Source organism: Macrotis lagotis, chromosome 5, assembly GCF_037893015.1.
Source record: "Macrotis lagotis isolate mMagLag1 chromosome 5, bilby.v1.9.chrom.fasta, whole genome shotgun sequence".
Lineage (NCBI taxonomy): Eukaryota > Metazoa > Chordata > Mammalia > Peramelemorphia > Peramelidae > Macrotis > Macrotis lagotis.
In genome coordinates, this window is record NC_133662.1 from 73,010,819 (window position 1) to 73,033,255 (window position 22,437).

At 34.2% G+C, this 22,437-nt stretch overlaps 1 protein-coding gene across 3 annotated transcripts in view; it reads right to left on the reverse strand.

Annotated features, from left to right (window-relative positions):
* TENT5A (terminal nucleotidyltransferase 5A) overlaps positions 1–22,437 on the reverse strand; it is a 64,614-nt gene that overhangs the window by 3,475 nt on the left and 38,702 nt on the right. For 2 of the 3 annotated variants that reach the window (XM_074237386.1, XM_074237387.1), the window contains exon 3: positions 1–22,437. This exon is cut by the window's right edge and continues 36,214 nt beyond it. The gene's annotated coding sequence lies outside the window, so the exon portion shown is untranslated. The other variant, XR_012478617.1, reaches the window with a different exon arrangement.

Genomic DNA, 22,437 nt, shown 5'->3' on the forward strand with positions numbered 1-22,437 from the left:
TAGCTCATTGAAATAAAGAAAAATCTTATTATATGAAATATCTTGAACTATTCCCCCCTCTCCTTTTTCTTTCTCCCACTACATTGCCCTTTTTTTCTATTGACTCCATTTTTACATCATATTTTATCTTCGAATTCAGCTTTCTCATGTGCTTCAACTATAAAAGCTCCCTCTACCTGCTCCATTAACTGAGAAGGTTCATATGAGTATTATCACTGTCATTTTTCTATGCAGGAATACATGCAGTTCATCATCATTAAGTCCCTCATATTTTCCCCTTCTCCTCCAATCTCTATGCTTCACCAGAGTCCTGTATCTGAAGATCAAACCTTCTGTTCAGCTCTGGCCATTCCAAAAGGAACCTTTGAAATTCCCTTGGTTCATTGAAAGTCCATCTTTTTCCCTGGAGGAAGACATTCAGCCATGCTGGGTAGTTCATTCTTGGCTGCATTCTAAGCTCTTTTGCCTTCCAGTATATTATATTACAAGCCCTATGAGCTTCCAATGTAGTTGCTGCTAAGTCCTGTGAGATCCTGATTGCAGCTACATGGTATTTGAATTGTGTCCTTCTGGCTGCTTGCAATATTTTCTGTTTGACTTGGGAGTTCTGAAACTTGGCTATAATATTCCTAGGGGTTGGGTTTTTGGGATCTCCTTCTCATGGGGATCGGTGGATTCTCTCCATTTCTATTTTGCCCTCTGCTTCTAAAATATCAGGGCAATTTTCCTGTAGTAATTCTTTGAAAATGATGTCAAGGCTCTTTTCCTGATCATAACTTTCAGGTATTCCAATAATTTTCAAATTATCTTTCCTAAGTCTGTTTTCCATATCAGTTGTTTTTTCAATGAGATAGTTCACATTTTCTTCTAATTTTTCATTTTTTTGGTTTTGAAGTATTGATTTCTGATTTCTGGTAAATTCATCAATCTCCCTGAATTCTATTCTTTGTCTGAAGGATTTGTTCTCCTCAGAGAGTTTTCTTATCTCTTTTTCCATCTGGCCAATTTTGCTTTTGAAAGCATTCTTCTCCTCCATAACTTTTTGAACTCTTTTATCCATTTGACTTAAGCTGGTTTTTAGCATGCTATTTTCTTCAGCATTTTTTTGGATTTCCTTGACTAAGCTGCTGACTTCATTTTCATGTTTTTCCTGCATCTCCCTCATTTCTTTTCCCAGTTTTTCTTCTAACTCCCTCATTTGATTTTCAAAGTCTTTTGAGCCCAATTTCTGTTTTTCTTGGAGTCTTTAGATGCAGGAGCTTGTGCTTCCTCATCTTCAGACTGAGTATTTTGATCCTTCTTGGGCTCATTTGCAAAATAATTCTCAATGGTCTTCCTCTTGTTTCTCTGCTTGATCATTTTCCCAGCCTGGGCCTGGTTTTGGGGTGCTTCCTGAGCTTGTGGGACACTCCCACAAGGGTCTCAGTGTGTGAGGCTCTGTCCTCCCTCCTGGTCTGTGAATGACCATATGCGCCCCCTCTGCTACGTTGCTAAGGGTGAGGGGGCCCTGTTGTTCTATGGGGGGGCCTATACTTCAATCAGTTCCTGAATGTGGTCAGAGCCCCAGAGTCCTGTTCCAGGGGCAGAGGACAGAGCTGAGCAGGCAGTCTCTCTCTTCACTCCCCTCCCTAGGTTCAATGGGCTCATGCCCTGGGGGCTCCTGCTTACAGGCTCCACCTCCTTCTGTTTCCTGGATCTGGACTGCCTTGGCCAAGCTGCTGGCTGTGTGCCCTGAGGGCTGGACTTCATGTGCTGGCTCTGGCAGAGTTCCCCTGCTGTTCCCCCACTTTGTGCCCAGTGCTCCCCGGGGTGTAGCTCAGGAGACTCCCCTGCTGCTGTGAGCTGGGGCTCCCAGAGCCCTGGGGCTGCCTCCAGGAGGCTGAAGTTCTTTTGCTGTGGTGGACCACCCCTCTGGCAGGCCACCCCTCCGACCCAGGAAGCTCTTTTCCAGGTTACCTTGAGTAGGAGAACTGCCTCACTGGGTCCCTTTGTGGGTTCTGTCTCTCGAAAGTTTAGTTAGAATCCTTATTTTATAAGTTTTACCAGAGAGCTCCTAAGACTCGATCCTTTCTTGTCGCCATCTTGGCTCCGCCCAAAATATTTAGTTTTTAAAGATTTCCATTGCATATATCTACCAGTATAGAATCAATTAAAATACTTTACATATAATTATAGTAGTAATGTGACCACTTCCCAGGATTTATTATTCACACTAATTGTAATCTAATCATATACCTATTTATATATTCATTGAGATTCTCACTATTCATGCATGCTAGGAGGTGGGGTTTTCAGAACCAGGAAGACTGCATCTTGAAGTCAGAGTTTTCAGTTTACCACTGGGATCATTCTTCTCTTATGCTATTAGTTTCAGCTTCCCTACCCACCTGTACCCCTCAGCACAACCAGTGATTAGCACCTTAGTTTCATTTAGCTAATTGACATAAAATTATTTTTGCATAACAAGTACAGACAAATAAATACTTTTCTCCTTCATTTGTGAGTATATTCTTCCCCTAAAGTACTTTGGTTCCTGGAGACAGTGAGTTCAAAAATTAATGAAGCTGTTATAATCATTTTTTCTACCAATTTAATTTTCAAAGAGTTGAGACAATATATATGAATCACTGTCCTTACATACAGTGTTTCCTGGTAAAAACCTATTACTCAGAACTTTACTTCTCATGGCTGGCTATCAAACCCAGAAAGCACTCAAGCTTTTGGATGGAATGTAATTCATCATTTTGATCTTTCAAAATTCATAAATTTTAGTTGTTTCCAATACTTCATCTAAAGAACAGACTGATATTCACTGAACATTTGTCACTTATCACCATATGGGGAGAACTCAAGGTGTTTTCTGATTCACAACTATATAGCATACCTCTCTCCTCATACTCCGTCAGTCAGAAAAGAAGAAAAAGAGATTCTTCGACCAGTTAGCACCTTTTGTATGAACTGTGGTCCCATTCAGCAATCAATCAACAGTCATCTTCACCATGTGGTTAACAGACTAAATCAGGAAATATTACCCTTCCATTGTTCATCATCATAGAGTTCCAGAAGTAGTTTCCAGTTGTTTCCATGGATGCAGGCAATAAGGTAGAGCATGCACAACTTGCTCTGAGCATAGAACTCACATTGACCATGTTCCCTTTATAAATCCATAATAGAGAAACAGACAGACAGATAGAATTAGATAGCTAAACAGACAGATAGATAGATAGATAGATAGATAGATAGATAGATATGTAATAGGTAGATAATTTCCCTTAGTGTAAGAAATGTTTTTCTTTAGCCCTTATTACATATAGAAATTCTTTAAAAATGCTTTTCAATTGATTTAGAAATGGAAAATAAAAATTCCCAATCATTACAATGCTATGGCAAGTTTGTTTATTATTTATTATTATTATTTATTTATTATTTATTATTATTATTATCATTTATTTCTTCTTTATATTCTGATCTGTAATAAACTCTAATAACAAGATCACTGTATCTCTACTTTAATCTTAACACAAATCCTTCCTATCACATTTCCCTCCCCTAAGTCCTGAATTTAGTTACATGAACACATCTTAATTTATAATTTGTTATCTATCTGTAGTGATTAGTTTGTATTTTTGTATTATGTTGATTTTGATTTTTTCATTTTGCTAACTCAATGTGTTGGTCAGCCAAACATCAACTAGACATTTTTCATCCATTTAATATTACCTGTTATATTATAATAGATCATGACTTAATACAACATCTATTATTACATCTATCATTTCTTGTTTTACTTTAATAGATTATAAATTACTTTTAATAAAGTGGGTTCTATTAAGACAGGTCTAAAATATTCTGGGAATTTATGTAATCAGTATAATATTAGCTCTTAATTTAGTACATGTTTCATAAATGTTTATTGATTGGTTGATGCATCCTAATCTATAAATCTATTTTCTAGTTGGACCTACTTTGCAGTGTCAAATACCTTTGCTGGTCATGCAATGCTTTAAGTATCAATTCAACTAATAATTAGGTCATTGAACCAATTTTCAGCTATGTTTTTATCCTCAAAGGATTCTTAAATGATTTTGACATGTACATGAAATTTGGTAGAACAAAATGAAACATAAAGGTTTTCCTTTAATAAGAAGTCTACTAACTCACCAACTTGAAAATAAAATATGAAAGGAAAAAATATGATAATACCATTTTTGTATCTGTGGGTTAGAAACAAAACCCTTGACATGTGATTAAAGCACTTCTGCCTTCAACTTTAATTAGTCCTTTAACTGGGTATCTGTCATCTAGTGTTGACAGAGAGTTTTTGATTTGAGTCATGCATAAAAGTGTTGATTCACCTCAGGACTTTTATATTTCATGAGATTCACTTTAAATAGTAGAATACTTTTGCTGAACTTTGTATAACTGCATTATGACTATGACTGTAACCTAAAGTGAAAAGGGAAGGAAAAACTAGTCATATGAAATTTCAGAGGAAAAATGGCATTTGCTTAATCAGTTGTCAAACTCATCTCTCAAAAAAAGAGCCCTGTTTCTTTGTCTTGAATAACCACAGGTAAGGTATGTGTCACCCATGTAAATTATATACCTGTCTACATGAGTTCTCTAAATGTGATTTGCAGAGAGACCTAAATAGATATCTCTAAAATCTTACCCATTTTTCTCCAAGGAACATTTTGATTCCTGCATGGATGACAGCAAAACAGTAGGAGTCTGGCCACTCCACTTTCTTCAGAGAAGGAGTGATAGGTTAGAATTTCATCTATATTTCCCTCCAAATATTGTTAGTTTGAGAGAATGATTTTTTAAGTTTAAGCCACTTTCCTACTCACTCTACCTTAAGCAGAAAAGAATACCCCAAGTTTATATCCTAAGACTTTATTCCCTTCCCACAAAATGTTACTTACACAAAAGAATGATCACTTCAAATACCTCTTATAAGCTCATTGATTCCTTTCCAGTATGCTCTTCACCTAAAAGTATGGCATTTTGGGCAATCATTCCTTCCTTGAAGCCTCCTGTGGACTGGAGGTTATTCCACCTTACTCCAGATATGGCACCAATGACTGAGTCATAGATATAGCTTGCCTCTTTTATTCATGATTTATTTTCTCCCTCTTTCAATGACTTTCCTTTTCAACTCCCACATAAGTCATAACAGATCTTATGCCTTTCCTTATATTGCACTGAATAAAAGACTATTGCATCATTGTTCATTGACAATTATGCTTCTGTAGAAATATCTTAAGTCCACAAAGGCAGCTGCAACAAACTAGGACAAACTGAGTTTATTTAGTGAATATACTTAATCACCAACAAATGTTCATTATAAACTGTTCTCTCTCAATGATAATATATGGAGCAGAAAGCATGTAAGATTTTCAAGAGTAGCTTCAATAGAGTTATTTGAAGCTTAAATGAGAGAACGGTCATTTTGAAAAATAACAGTTTTCCTTCCCAAATAGGTTCCCTCGGACATGAATAAGACAAAAGATTATTCCTGTGAAGTTATAGGCAAAACGTTTTATACTTCTTTTTATTTGAGGCTAGTTTGGTAGAGTGGGCTTCTTTGGTGCTTTTCTCTATGGTTCTGTAATTCTGAATGAATGTACTTTTCTCATTTTTTTAACATTTTTATTCAAGCTTTACTTTCCCAAATGTTATGAAAGTTTTTTTAAACATTCATGCATAGACCTATGTATATTTAAAGTTACAAAATTTCCTTCCGCCTTCCCTTCGATTCCCCTCCCCTCGGTGACAAGCAGGTTAATTGTATATACACACTGGTGTTAACAGGTTAGCCATTTTTGGTATAAAGAATTAGGATTAAGCGAAAAAAATACATAAGGCTTATTTTTTAAATGAATGCAGTATTCCTGAGATTCTGAAGGATTATTTTGTTTTGTTTTGTTTTGTTTTTCTTCCTCTGGGGATAGCATTTTCCACAGCCGTTCTAATAGGGTTGTCCAAGTTCTCTGAACTGCTAAGAGCAGTCGCATCCATCTGAGTTGATCATCGCACAATGTCATTGTTAATGTGTATATTGTAATCTTGGTTCTGTTCCCTTTGCTCAGCATCAGATCCTGTAATTCCTTCCATGCTTCTCTAGAGTCTGACCATGTATGGTTTCTTATAGAACAATAGCATTCCATAATATTCATGTACCACTACTTGTTTAGCCATTCCCCAATTGATAGGCATCCCTTCAACTTCCAATTCTTTGCCACTACAAATTAAAGCTACTATGAATATTTTGGAACATGTGAGACTTTTCCCATTTTTTATGATTTCTTCTAGATATAGGTCTATAATTAGCATTGCTGGGTCAAAGGGTATGAACAGTTTTATTGCTCTTTGGGCATAATTCCATATTTCTCTCTTGAATGGTTGGATCAGTTCACAACTCCACCAGCAATGCATTAATGTCCCAGTTTTCCCACAACCTCTTAAACACTGATCATTTTTCCTTTATTGTCATCTTAGACAATCTGATAGGTGTAAGATAATAACTCATAGTTGTTTTAATTTGTATTTCTCTAATCAATAATGATTTGGAACATTTTTTCATATGATTATATATTGCTTTAAGTTTTCATTTGAAAACTATTCATATCCTTTGACCATATGAATGTACTTTTCATGGTAGTTGAGTCAATTATATACTATTTCTACTGAACCTTTAATATTCCTAACTTAATTTTCACTAAAAACAAAACAAAACACATATCAACAAAAATAAAATGATGATAAAGCATAAGGTCTTTGTCAGTCTGCTTTATATCATTATGAGGAATAAATATACTTATACCAAAATATTAAATAGTAGAATATCTTCCATTGTGTAGCTTTGCAACTATAGTCCCTATACATTGACTGAAGTATTTCTTCTCTTTATGTAACTTGATTTGGTTGATATCAAAAAATCATTAAGTCAACAAAATTTGTAGTTTGGAAGGGATCTTGGGGATCATAGAGACTAAATCATATTGCCTTGCAACATGCACAACAAGTAGGCACTCAGCTTCTGCTTAATAAGCTTTTAAGAGGGAGAACCCACCAACACTTGAAGCGGTCCCTCCCATTTTTAGGTAGCTGTAAATGTTAGAAAGATTTTCCTGACACCCAGTCTAAATTTTTTGCTTCCACTCATTTCTTCTGGTTTAATTCTCTGAGTTATTATTGCTGTTGTTCAATCATTTCTGAATTTTCATGATACCATTTAGGGTTTTTTAGTCAAAGATACTGGAGTGGTTATCCATTTCTTTCAACAGTTCATATCAGAAATGAAGAAACTGAGGCAAACAGAGTAAAGTGACTTGCCCAATCACATAGCTAGTAAATGCCTGAGACCAGATTTGAACTTTTGAGGCAAAGTCTTTCCAGTGCTCTATTCATTACACCATCAAGATGTAAAATAATTATAACTCAATCCATAGAAGAAAAAGACAGAATTTCAAGAATACAAGTAACTAGCAAACAACATAAAATTCTTTATGAATTGATGAAGGAAACCCCTAATGATAATGACATACAATCAGTGACTAAACTCACTAGCCTTCTACTGTCCCCAGGAAGGGTAAAAGCAGATGTGTTGGCTTATGGAGAGACTAGACCAAGGGTAGATACCCATATGAAAAGCTACTATATCTAAAAAGTTTTGCCACCCCACAAAATGCAACTAGAACTGCTTCTACCAAGGAATGTGAACTAAAGGAAGATGGTGACCATGGGCAAGTCACTTAACCCTATTGCCTTAATTAAAAATGAAAAAAAATTTTAAATGCCTTAAAAAGAAAAAAAAAAATATTCCTTGTCACAAACTCCAAGACATGAAGAAGTTAAATGTAACAATTTCATTGACAGTAAACAAAGTTTTCAAGTGACCAAAATAAAAACATTCAAATATGAAGGAAAGAATGTATGGATAATGAAAAATTATTCCACAGGGTCATATTTTGAAAGCAAAGAGGCTAAAGGGTTTTTTTTATATTTTTAGGTTTTTTGCAAGGCAAATGGGGTTAAGTGGCTTGCCCAAGACCACACAGCTAGGTAATTATTAAGTGTCTGAGACCGGATTTGAACTAAGGTACTCCTGACTCCAGGGCCAGTGCTTTATCCACTGTACCACCTAGCCACCCCGAGGCTAAAGTTTTAATTTAAAATGCCAAACCTTGAAAATGTGAGGTTAAATATTAATGAAAAACATGAGTATTCAACAAAAGAGAATCTTTTGAGGCCTTCAAGCAAAAAAAATCAAAATAAAGAAAAAGAGAAGTAAACAGAAAATTCAACTTCAATTTATATCAAAGAATAGAAACCCAAAAAACAAATGTAATTATGAAAGAAATAATAAATATATAATGGAAGCAATGTTCTCAGGTTTAAAGGTTTTGGGGTTTTTTTAAGAGAAAGATTGACTTGGGAAGTAAAAGAAAGGAAAAGGAGTCATCATCAAAGAATGTAAATGTTATGGAAATGACCTTAAAAAAATCAGGGGAACCAAAGTTGGAAAAACAGAAATGAAGTACCAAGAACTAACTCATTCATTGATCCTAAACCCCTGAATGGTGAATAAAATATATTCCCAGCTTCAAGCTGAGCAACAAAGTATTGAAGATCAAAACAGGTAAATAGTAAGAAATAACTTTAAATTCTCTCCCTTCCACTCATCTTCTATTCTCCCCCATTGAGAAAGCAAGCAATTTGCTATAGGTTATAAATGTGTAGTCATGTAAAACATTTCCATAATACTCATGTTGTGAAAGAAAACATAGATAACCTCCAAAAAATATAAAAGTAAGAAAATAAGATTCAATCTATATTCAAACACCATCAGTTCTTCTCTGGAGTTGGATAGCATTCTTTATCATAAATCTTTCAGTTTTCCTGGGTCGCAGTATGACTAAGAAAATCTAAGTCATTCTCAGTTTATCCTCCTACAATATTGCTGTTACTTTGTATGGAATACATTCCACTTTGCCTCAGCTCATGTAAGTCCAGGTTTTTCTGAGAACAGTCTGCTCACTATTTCTTATAGCAGAATTGCATTTCATCATAATAAAATATCACAGCTTTTTCAGGCATTCTGCAGCAAATGTGCATCCCTTCAATTTCCAATTCCTTGCCAGCAGAAAAGAGCTGCTATAAATATCTTTCTACATATATAGATTCATTTCCTTTTTATTTTTCATCTCTTTTGGGATACAGACATAGCAGTGGCATTTCTAGGTCAAAGGATAGGCACTGTTTTATAGCCTTTTGGGCATAGTTCCAAATTTCTCTATAGAAGAGTTAATTTAACTCCATCAAAAGGTCATACCCACCTACATTTGTCATTTTCTTTTTCTGTCTTCTTAGCCAATCCAATAAGTATAAGATAGTACCTCAGAATTCTTTCAATTTCATTGTTCCAGTCAATTTATTTAAATATGGCAATGGATAATATTGATAACATTATCTGAAAATATGTTTTGATAATTTATCAATTGGGAAATAGCTCTTATTTTTATAAATTTGACTCAGTTCATAATGTTTTTTTCACAATTACTATTGCTAACTGTATTTCCCTGCATCTTATGTCCCCCTTCAGTTCAACATTAATTCATGTAAGTCTTTCCAGGTTTTTCTGAAGTCTGCCTACTCGTTGCTTTTCATAGAGCAATAATATTCCATTATATCCCTATACTACAATTTTGTTCAGCATCTTATCTTACTTGATTTTTAAAATTCTTTTTGAACACTTCCATGGTCTGAGACTAATACGTATTTTTCTTGAAGATCATCTTGGATGCAAGAGTTTTGATTTTGTTATCTTCTTGTGAATATGTGTTGCTATCTTCCTTATCATCATGGTAGCTATTTATAATCAAATTTATTTCTGTTTACTCATTTTCTTAGCCTATGACTTGATTTTAACTCTTTGCTAAAGTAAGGTTCTTCTTCCAGGCTTGAGGATGCAATATCCCAAACTTCTTGGATTTTGTGCAGTTGTTTTCAGAGAAACTTCTAGGAACCTACAAGTTTTCAGTTCTTCCAAGGTGGAAAGCTCTAAAGAAAGGTGTTTTCTATTTTCCTGGCCAATGCTCATGTCTATGAATTATGTTTTCTGCCCTGGAACTGTGAGAAGGTCTTTTCTCCCTTAGAGCAGCAAATTCTAGGGACTGTGACCCAGATCTGACTATGGGTAAAGCAAGAGAGTCTTCATTCAATGATAGAGAAAAGACCCCTATAATCTCCTTCAGATCCCCTTACTATCTATAGGCTGAGAGCTTCAGAAGCAGCTATTGTCACTTTAGATTGATTAACTCTTAAAGTCTGCTCCTGGTTTGCTGGGGCTGGGGCTGTGTTGTAGTAGCCTGCACCAAACTGTGCTCTACTTTTACCCTGGTGTGACAGACCTTTCCTACTGACCTTCTAAGTTATCTCTGCCATCTGTGCCTAAGAAGTCTAGAAACTGCCACTGTTGTCACTGATCCTATCACTCTTAGGACTATTCCTGAATTGCTAGGGACCAGTCTATGCTGGCCTGGCCTTTGCTGCATTATACTCCTCTCTCACCCTCGTACATCAGTCCTTTCCTGTAACTTAAGTTGTTTGAGGCTAGAAAATTGTTTTACTCCATCTTTATGTGGGTTCTGCCACTCTAGCATTTGTTTAAAATCATTATTTAAATAAGTTGGGGGAGTACTAGGGTGAGTCCGTGCCTTTACTCAACCATCTCTACTTTCTTTACTCTACTTTCCATACTTCAAGTTTTTAAAAATACATTTTGAGTTTGATGGCAAAACTGCAACTAATAAAATAACTATTAAAAGCAGTTATTGATAAAAACTATCATCTGTTATAAACATCATGAGTGAACACATTCTTTCACAATAACTGGCAGAGCATAAAAAAACATTTTAGCATCAGGGCATAAGTGAATACACTGCATTCAATTGTATGGTAAGGACAATATAGGAACAGAGAATACTATTAAAGCCCAATGTAAAAATACAGCAAATAGTATTCAGTAGAAAACATGAATGCCATAATTAATGTAACAAAATAAATATTCAGAATGGAATCTGACTTAAAAACTATAACAAATTTTTGAAACTCTTAATAATTGAAAATAAAATTCAGAAGGCCTAGAAATTACACAGTCAAAGTCAATGCAAAGAATAAAATTAACAATTCAACATCTATCAAAAACTATGCTCTATAGATTGAGAAGAAAAAAATAAAAATAGAAGAGAGAATGATCACAAAGAAGGAAGTGGAAGAAAATTTCCAATGATCTACATAGTGTATGGTATCTTGTCCTGCCATGTGAACTTAAGAATTTTCCTAAGAAAATTTCACTGGAAATGATTCAGTTTCCTGACATGGTGCGGGTGTCCTTTCCAACCATGAAGTCAGCACAGTATATACTGTATACCTGCAGTCTGGTAATCAGACCTCTCTCACATATTTTCCTTAGAACCTCCCCAAACACTGAGCTAGCTCAGGCAATGCATGGGCCAACCTCATTATCAATGTGTACATCCCTGAAGAGTATACTGCCAAGATAGGTTAAGTTATTCTAAACTTCTCCATTTGCTGTAACCACTGGTTACACATATGCATGATGTGGTGCTTGCCGCCTGATGAAACACCTGCATATTCTTGGTGTTAATTATTAGACCAAAAGGCAGCAGAGAATTAATCCATACTTTATTGTATTTCAGCTTCAAAGGTTGCATTGAGTGCACAGTCATTTGCAAACAGAAAAACCATACACCAATACTTCCTCCACTTTGCTCTTGGCTTTTAACCTTTTGAAGTTGAAGAATTTACCATCAGAGCAGTAGCCAACCTTGATGCCTTGATGCTGTGTTCATCCTCATTAAAGGCATTTGACAACAGGACTGAAACTATCATATTAAAAAGAATGGGAACAAGCATATAGACTTATTTCTTTCCATTGGTAACTGGGAAAGCACAAGAGCATTGTTCATTTATCCAGATCCTTGGGCAAACATGTAGTCATGAAAATGATGTACAATACTTCTTTTGGCATGCCTAAAAGTTTGTTGACTAGATTAGTTTTGAATGCAAAACTTTACACCAACTTCATGACATTCCCTTTCATTAAGGAAACTCTAGAAAATGTGTATCCAACTTCCACTTCAGTAAACTGGTCTTCATTTACTAGGCCTTTTTTTTCCTTCAGGGTTATTATTTGGATGTGATAACTGTCGAGTTTTCTGTCTTCATCTTTCTAGTGTGCTGGATATTATGTTGTTTATAAGTGTGCACCTTCCATGTACTGATAGTGAGTGGAATATTCTTTCCAGAAGTTTTTTTACCTTTTTTTGTGTTTTGACAGCAGGATGAGATCCCTGACTGCAGTGGTAATCAGGCCAAGGTTGGGCAAGCAGATAATTTTAAGGCTCCATTTCTGGTCACTTCCTTACACCAAGGGTGAAGCCACAGGATCATTAAAAGGCTATTCAGATACTCAGGAGGCTGCCAAATCCCTCTGCCTGGACCTCTTATGTGCAGGGTTGTGACTATAGCTCCCAGTATATCCACACCTACTCCTTGGTTAATTGTCTATTGTCAAAGAACTTTCAGATATTAAAAAATGCTAAAACTGGTTTGGATGATATCTTTCAATTTCTTAGTAAAATGAATTTAAGTGAGGTAGAGTTGGACAAATTCTTCAACCTCACTCTCTTTTTCAGAGTCCTCATAAGTCAGTGGCAAAGACAGAGTTTAGACAACTGGTGATTGCTCGAGATGCAGTGGATGACCTTGGCTCATTTGATGTTTAACCAGGCTCTAAATGCACCAGCAGTGCCTGCTTCAGTTGCCTTCCTACCTTTTGAACAAGTTATTCTTATCTGCCCATTCCACCAGAGGAAATCTTCACGTGCTTGTGGTAGATAAACAACCCCATTCAAGAATGTGTTTGAGACCCCCTCAGTTATCCTCAAACTGGTTTAGCCTGTCAGTCAAAATGATTTACTACCTGGTAAATCATAGTTTCTTGGATCCACAGTTGAGAATTAGATACAGCAGAGGATATAAAAGGTGGATAGGGCTCTGCAATATTCTCATTAGAGGTACTATTGTTCCCTGAACATACCCCACACCCCAGATTCAAACTAATTCATGAGAATACTAGTGGGCCCTACAAATATAGGCCAACTACATATTTATGTACTACAAACAAAACATTTTCAGCTTTTATTGCACAAAAATCCATATGAGAAAACTAAATAGCAATTGAAGAAAAAAGAATATATCAAAAATTGCCAGAAGTAAATTGAGTGATTATACCCAAAAGCATTGTAATGTTTATAATATACTTAATGATCACTACAATGTCTTTAATTCAGTTCTGCATTTTTGACTTAGTAATGTGCTGCAAATGTATGGAAACAGATTCAAGCATAGTGAGAACACTGGAGTATTTTATGTCCATCTGGAAAACTATTCTCATTCCATCTAAAAAACAGAATGGTTAAAATAAAATATAGCATATTCTAAGGATAAGAGTGTAAAATACTGTAGTTCTATCTAGCCATAAATCCAATATTGTAACTCCTAAAAAGAATTGAATATGGCCTTCAAATCAAATGAAGACTCATAAAAATTGTGCTGTTCATTGATTTGATATACAATAATGAAGTTATATCACTCCATTGAAAAAATACATGACACTATTATTTTTTTTGTCTTTGCAAAACAAAGGGATTAGTTAAATGACTTGCCCAAAGTCACACAGCTGGGTAATTATTAAATGTCTGAGGTCAGATTTGAACTCAAATCCTCCTGACTCCAGGGCCAGTACTCCATCCACTGCATCACCTAGCTGTCCCATGAAAGCTTTAAATAATGAAACTATTTCCAAAGACGTCAGCATGTATTGGACTCAGAAAGTATAAAATTCTGAATATACACCAAAAAATTGAAACAAAAGATTTGAATTTGATACAGAAGTTCAAATTTGACCAATCTATAAAGACAATACTTCAAAATGCTATATTTTTCTCTAGATAAGATATATAAAGTATAAGATTAGATAGAAGAAAACTAAGGGGGCTGCTAGGTGGCACAGTGGATAGAGCACCGGCCCTGGAGTCAGGAGTACCTGAGTTCAAATCTGGCCTCAGACACTTATTACCTAGCTGTGTGGCCTTGGGCAAGCCACTTAAGGATATTAGCCTTGCAAAAACCTAAAACAAACAAACAAAGGAATGAATGAATGCATAAATGCATGAATAAATAAATAAATAAAAAAAGGAAAGAAGAAGACTAAAACTATATACATATGGCTATATTGGTGTCCTGAAGGCAAAGTTTAACAAACAAACAAAAAAGATTTAGAGCAATTAACATCAGTGAAATGCTAGTGTTACATAGTGTGCTCTGAACCCTATCTAAAAGTCAAAGGTGTTATGTTTCTCCCCTACCTCAGGATTTTCCAAGGGCTTGTGGGAGAAAGTCTCATTCTCTACCACTGACTTAAGCCCTCAGTAACTATAACCCCCCAGTTTTTAGGAGTCCAAACATCTCAGTTCGATTTAGCTACTTAAGTGATATTAGCTTTTAAGAAAGAATATTTACTTCTAATGTATAGAAAGAACAAACAGAAACATTTCCTCCAACCCTTCAGGAATGTAGTTCCCACCTTGTACCACTTCAGTGTTGAAAGAAATGTTCTATTGGGAGGGGAATAAGGTCAGAGTACAAGTGTCATGGTTTGGAAATGACTGGGAAGTGAGATGATTATACAAAGACATGGTGGATCACTGGGGGATCAATCTTATACCAAGTTAGACAAAATAAGGTTATTAGAATTATATCCCAGAATTTTGCTACCTTTTATAAATTAACAGATAACAAATATAAACCTTCATATATTTCTGAAAATAGGGGGTGGAGGAAGGAATTTTTGAGGAATCAAATCATCCTCGCATTCAAAATTATTACTTATAGTTGCCCAAATATATCATTTTAATTGTATTTATTTTATTCTGAGCTAAAGAAATGAAACAAGCATTTTCATAACCTAGGAAAAGAAAATGATGACTGCCCATGAAACTACAAATCTATTATGCAAAATTTGTTTTTCCTTTTAAAAATATGATAAAGTTATCATAAACTTTCTTTTTCTTTTATTCTCCCCACTCTCCACTTTAGAGATGGCTACCCTTAAACAAAAATGTGTATATGCATAAACAAACATATTTATGTAAAAATCATTCTATACATACCTCTATCAGTTCCTAATCTGGCTGCAAATAGCATCTTCCTACATAGGCCCTCTGTAGTTAATCTAGAGTATTTATAATAGTCAAAATAGTTACTCAAAGTTGTTCTCAAAACAATATTACTGCATACTATATTCTTTTGTTTCTGCTCATTTCATTCTTTATTATTTCATGCAAATCTACTCATGTTTCTTTAAGATCATTGATCTCATCATTTTTTAGCATAGTAATATTCCATAACAATATTATACTACAAATTGCTCAGCCATTCCTCAGTTGGAGGACATCCTCACAATTTCCAGTTCATTGCCACTACAAAAACGACTCCTAAATATTTTAGAACATATCAGTTCTTTTCCTTCCTTCTCTAAATCATATTGAAAAATAAATTAGTAGTTGTATTACTGGATCAAAAAGTATAGGAAGCTTAATACTTTGTAAATAATTCCAAATTGCTCTCCAAAGTGGTTGAATCAGTTCACAGTTCCACCAACAGTGAATTAATATCCCAACCGGGTGGTGGAGTGAATTAGAGCACTGGCCTGGGAGTCAGGAGAACATGAGTTTGAATCCAACCTCAGACACTTGACTAGAGCTAGTTATGTGACCATGGGAAAGTCACTTAATCCTGATTGCCTCACATTCAGGGTCCTCTCCAGTTGTCCTGATTCAAATTTGGCCACTGAACCCAGATGACTCTGGAGGAGAAAGTGATCCCCTCACTCAAATCCAATTCATGTACTTATCATGACTTACCTCTGTGATGTCATGGACAACCAAATATCCCAACTATTCTATATTCCCTCCAAATTTATTGTTTTCTTATATATTTTCATGCAGGATGAAAGATATGTACATACATATATATATGAATGCTGTTGATTTATGTGGATTTACTATGCTAAAATTATTCATTGTTTCAATTAAGTTTTTGGCAGTTCTTTGGGATTCTAAGTAGATCATCATATAGTCTGCAAAAAGAAATAGCTTTATTACCTCATTTCATATTATGATTCCTTCTGTTTTAATCATTTAAGCCAATCTGATAAGAGTAAAATGATATCTCAAGGTTGTTTTAATTTGCATTTCCTTAATCAATAATGATTTAGAATATTTAGAATATTTTTATTATTATATTATTTAGAATATTTTTATATGACTATAAATTATTTTGATTTCTTCATCAAAAAAACGTCCTGCTCATATCCTTTAATTATTTATAAAATGGGAAATGACTCATATTCTTGTAGACTTGGCAAATTCTTTATATGTTTGACATATGGTCTTTATCTAATAAACTCTATAAAGAATTTTCTCCTGTTTTCTGCTTTCCTTCTGATCCTGGCTCTATTTGTATTATTTGTATAAATCCTTTTTTAATTTAATGTAATCAAAATTATCCATTTTATAACTCATACTGTTCTCTGTCTCTTATTTATCTGTCTATAACTGTGTGGCATATTATGTTGCATGTGCTTCAAATTTTCTTGTAATATCTCTATCTAGGTCATATATTTCTATTATAATGTTATATTGGTAAATGTGTAAAATATTGATCTTTGTTCAATTGCTGCAATTGCTTTCTGACTTTTCCAAATACTTTTACCAAATAATGAATTCTTATCTTCAAAACTGAAGTTTTTATACTTGCCAAACACAAGGTTACTATAGTCACTTGCTATTGTAAATTATGTCTATTCTCTTCCACTGCTCTACCTTTCTAGTACTTAGCCTTTATCAAATAGTTTTGATAATTAATGCCTTATGATATGATTTAAGATCTGTTATTGCTAAACCTCCTTCCTTTATATTTTTATTAGTTCCTTTGATAATCTTGACCCTTTGTTCTTTCAATAAATGTGGGTATTATTTTGCTAACCCAGTAAATTTGGGGGAGGGGAAATTTAATGGAAATGGCCTGAAATATGTAAATTAGGCAAGATATGTCATTTTTATTATACTGACCCTGCCTACTCATAAACTCATGGACAATTAATATTTTTACAATTATTGAAATTTGATTTTGTTTGTATAAAAAGGTTTTTTAAATTAATTTTGCTCATATAGTTTCTGAGTTTGTTTTTTGGCAGTTATACTTCTAGGATTTGAATACTAGTGACTTATGTGGATTTACTGTGCTAAAATTATTCATTGTTTCAATTCAGTTTTTAGTAGAGTCTTTGGAATTCCAAGTATATCATCATATAGTCTGCAAAAAGAGATAGCTTTATTACCTCATTTCATATTCTGATTTCTTCTGTTTTTTCTTCAATTATTGATAATGTTTAGATTTCCAATACAATATTAAATAATATTGGTTATAATAAGTATTCTTGTTTCATATAATCCATGTGGGTTTAAGAATAGATATTGTGTCAAGATGCCAAATATTCATAATATCCCAACTACATAGGATAAAATGTTTTCAAAAAACTTAAAGACCCGGTAGATGAAATTAAAACAAGATAGGAACAGGGTAAGGCCTCTATCTTCCCTGTGTTTTTTACTATTGGAATAATCTTGGTGATCCTTTCTAGGAATCAACAAATAGATTAACTGAAATGCTACTACTTCCTACTCAATTACAAAGAACAGTCATGTCATCTACCTAACAAATAATCTACAGAAGATTAAATTTAAGCAAATAGTAGAATAACGTGACATCCTATGGATCAAAAAGGGTGTTAAAATGAGATGATAATAATAATGACAATAACTAAAACCAAACATTCATCCCATTATAGGGGAATAGGACAACAAAAAAGTAGGAAAATACCCACCAGTGATATACAGAGAGAATTTTGTGTTCCGTGAGACAATCAGAATAGTTGTGAAGGTACTGACAGAAACATAATTCACCATAAATGCTGCAGAGTTAGACTTTGGTAATACTCAATTGTTCCTAATAGCCAAAGGAATAATTGAGACAATATTGAAGGGTGGACCTATCTAAAATGGTCATGATGATCAATTTGACAGGACAGCAGAAAAAGTCAATTTGCTTCAAATTCAATTTCTATAGGAGGGATGAGGGGAGGGGAAAAACATTTTAAATGCTTTAAAAATGTTTTTTTCATTTGATCTTCACAGTAACCTTAGTAGGTAGGTGCTAGAGTGATTCATATTTTACAGTAGAGAAAAGTGAACTGGGGAGAGATTAAGTAATTTGCTCATGGTCACACTGTAAAAAAGTTATCAGACCAGATTTGAAATCAGTACTTCTGTACTCCAAGTCCATTGTACTACCTACCTTACCTAGGATGGAAAGATTGTCTGGAATGATTAATAAGTACCATTACCCTACATACTAAAAAACAATTCACAGCAGAAGACATTGACCAATCTAGGAGGCAAATCTTGAGTGTGCATGAAATTGTCGATGGTTTCAACTTCAATTGTGACAGTACTATATCGTACTAAAATTGGAAATAGACTTTACAAACTTGTTTTCATTGCGAATTTGGAGGCTTTTTTTCTGAAAGTTGTTAAATTTGCAATGACTTTTTAAAAGTAAGTTTATTTTTAATATTTTCTTCATACTGATCTAAAATCTGCCTCTGAAAATTCCTAGCTTGCTGTCATTCTTTCTGCCTACTTAAGAACAAAAAAGAAATCAGCTCATTTTTGCAAACATTATTTCATGTTACCCAATTGAAAAATACTATAAACTAAGCTGGAAATGCAAAGACATCCTCAAATGAAGAATGAAGCATTCCTACTCTTCTAATCTATTATTTCATATGATATCCCTTTAAATATTTGAAAAAGGCAACCATGTTTTCCCTAAATCTTATCTTTTCCAGGATAAACATCCTTAGTTCTTTCAACTAATCTTTATACAATGTTCTCATCAACTTTTGGTGTCCATCTTCATCCAACTCTGACCAGTGACTCCAAGATGCTGTAGCATGTATAGCACCCACATTCCAATAAACCATCTCAGCAAATGGACTAAAGTAAATTGAGTGAGTTAGATAATTTAAGTAAATTTTCCAGAAGTATAACAACCCTCTGAGTTAAGATTGACCCTTGTGAAATGAGCCAATCAGAACAATTTTTTCCAACAGCCTAGAACGTAATTGAAGCAGGTGCTTTGGAATGCTTAGAGCTTGAACAGACATGGAAGATGCTAAGACCATCCTTTGCATCCCGGGCTATCACAAATCATTCTGATTTTTGCCACTGACTTTGATGACTCTGGAAGAGATACTGGGACTGACAACTTTGTGAAACTCTGCCTCACTTAAGTCAAGACTGTGATGTTTTGGTCATCTTCAATAACAAAGGATAAATAACATATAATATGATTCCCAATCTTCTTGATATCTAACCAAATTCCTCTGGATCTATAAAATTTATATCAATTTCTTTCCTAAATTTTCTCTTTTCTCAGTGTTCCAGATGAGGTCCAAGCAAGGCATAACAGTGGGACCATGATACCACTTGTTCTTGATACTGTTAATGAGACTTAAATACATTCCTTTTAATACTTGTCATGTTGTATTATAGATTCATGTTAACTTTGCATGTCAAGAGAACCCTTGTAATCAAATATTACAACATGTATTCCAAGAAGGAAACAAGGTCAAATGGCATCATTTAAGCAGATTTATCATCTCTTACTTTCCCTATTATTGAATTTTACTAAAATCTTTCTTCAATGACTTGTGATATTGAGTTGTCCTGAAATTATACTAGTGGAGCAAAAGCATTGGAAAATTCAATATATAAAGATTGTCTTTGTGTTTAGACTTGGCAACAGAACTTATAACAATAATGTGAGAATAAACTAATTTATTTTAAAGAGGTTGCTACAAAAAGATTGGTTATAAAATGGACAAATGTTCTTTGCTGCCAAGGAAGACCAAATCAAACAAAAGAGGAATTAAAATCTTTGTCAGTCAAGGGAAGATTCACTCCAGTGTTATCACATTGAAGTGCTTAAAAAACAAAACTGTTTACTGCTAGTGATAGATAAGCTATATAAGAACAAACAGGGAGAAATTTTAAGGACTAAAGCTAAATATAACTTTAGTCCAAGGATTCCAATGTCAATAGGTGAAAATAATATGGAAGAAACTGCTACATGCATAAAGAAGTGACCTAACTTAAGTGCCTAAAATCTGCTTCAATGACTAAGATTTAGTATTAGTAACTTTTCCATAGGAAAGGTGATATTTCAACTAGTAATTTCCATTGCAAATAAAATACTACAGCTGGAAAAATATAATATTGGAATTCATAAAATTCCCATGAAAACAAGAGAGGAAGTCTTCTCCAAGTTTAAAGAGAATGTGGAAAACACATTAGACATTGTCATTCTGAAGCCTGATATCTTTGTCCTATTATTAATGTGGAAAAGTGACTTAATAGGCAAAAAATGTCTTTTAGAACACTTTTTAAAAATTTTAAAACACTTTCTTTTGCTACACAAGATCAAAAGTCAAAATTTTTAAATGCTACCATTAAGTGTTACCAAATATTTTCCTGGTCACACATTCTTAATAATTATGAGACCAGGAAACATGGTTTTAAAAGATAAATTGCTTTAAAGTAAAGTTACCTTTGACATTAATAACCCATTGGAGCAAAAGTTGGAGACAGGCGCTACCTGGTTACTGCAGTCCAGACAAGATTTATTCTTATGTGCTCTAAGATGGGAGATGTATTGGGAAAGAATTATTTTACTTGTCCTTTAAGCCACCTAGAATCTCACAGGAGGCGCTGTTGGAATACAAACTTCTTTTAAACATTTATAAACCATCATGAGCTCCCTGGAGGAAGAGGGCACCACAAGGGGAAGTCTAGTAGCTTTCGAACATCTGGATATTGCCCAATAACCCTGTTCATGAATATCCCCTGAATGAAAAAACAAACAGAAAAAGGAAACCACACACCTTGGAAGATCTCTTTGATTTACCAAATTCTGGAGAGGCAAAGCTAGCGAGATGCCTCCTTGACCAAAACTTCTCAGTGAAATAAAGTTCCACTTTAAGGTCTCCATCATATTTTGCTCTGCTAAAACAATTCATCTGTATTCCTTACAAATTGTCCTTTAAATAAGAATTTGTATGGTTAGCAGAGTTTTTTTTTTTTTTGGTTTACAGCTGACAGTGCATAAAATACAAAACTATTTTTGCTCTTTGTATTTAATAACTCTTAATTGTTTTAAGTTGACCATTTCCACCTTTATTTGATAAATAGTAAGATGACAGAAAAGTAGTGCAGTTGAGAGCTAGATCGGAGTGAGAAAGAATTGAATTAAAATGAAGATTCAAATACCACCTTTGTGTCTGTGGTCAATTCATTTAATCTCTCCTAACCTGAGTTTATTTTTCTATAAAATGAGAATCAAAATAACATCTACCTCATAGAATTACCATAACAATAGAATAAAGCAACATAAAGCACTGTATTTTGCATACCATAAAACTATATAAATGCAAATTATTATTGTTATTATTATTATTATATATAATTATATAAGGAGAAAGTACATTTTCCTCAACAGCTAATTTGATGTAGCCCAATATTGGGGGGGGGGAGGATTAATTGGATTAAGAAAAAATATTTTAAATCAAAAAAGTACTGATAAAAGAATGCTCCAAAAGGTGGGGGGATGGGGGATCAAACACAAATTTAGAGTGGGAAAGAACCTCAGAAATCAAGTCATCTAAGATTAGATATTTGAATGTTTAAGAAAGGATGCTTCATAAGGTAATCCCTTTCATTTTGGGGTTCAGTGGTTCACTGATTAATATCTTTGCCAGGATTTTCAGTTCTGTATAAAAGTAAAAAAAAAAAAAAACAGAACTACTTCTTTTAAAAAGAAATTCTGTGTCTGCTTTGGGTAAGTGCATAGTGCTCCTTAGGGTTGTGGTGAGATAGCAGAAAGAAAATGAAAAAAGGGGTAAATGTGAGCTCCATTTAAGTAAAGTTGACTGGGCATAAAAAAATAGATGGTTCCAGAGTCAGGAAAGCTGCATTTATATCTATCTCTGACATCTACTAGATGTATGATGGTGAACTACCTTAATCACACAATATTATAGGCATTTCCAAAACCAGTACTGTATCATAAATGCACTGAACTCGACCAATGCTACATAGCCAGCATGCTTCAGAGAGAATTTGATCCCAAACACTCTTTAATTAGTTAAAAAGAGACTTTTTCTAT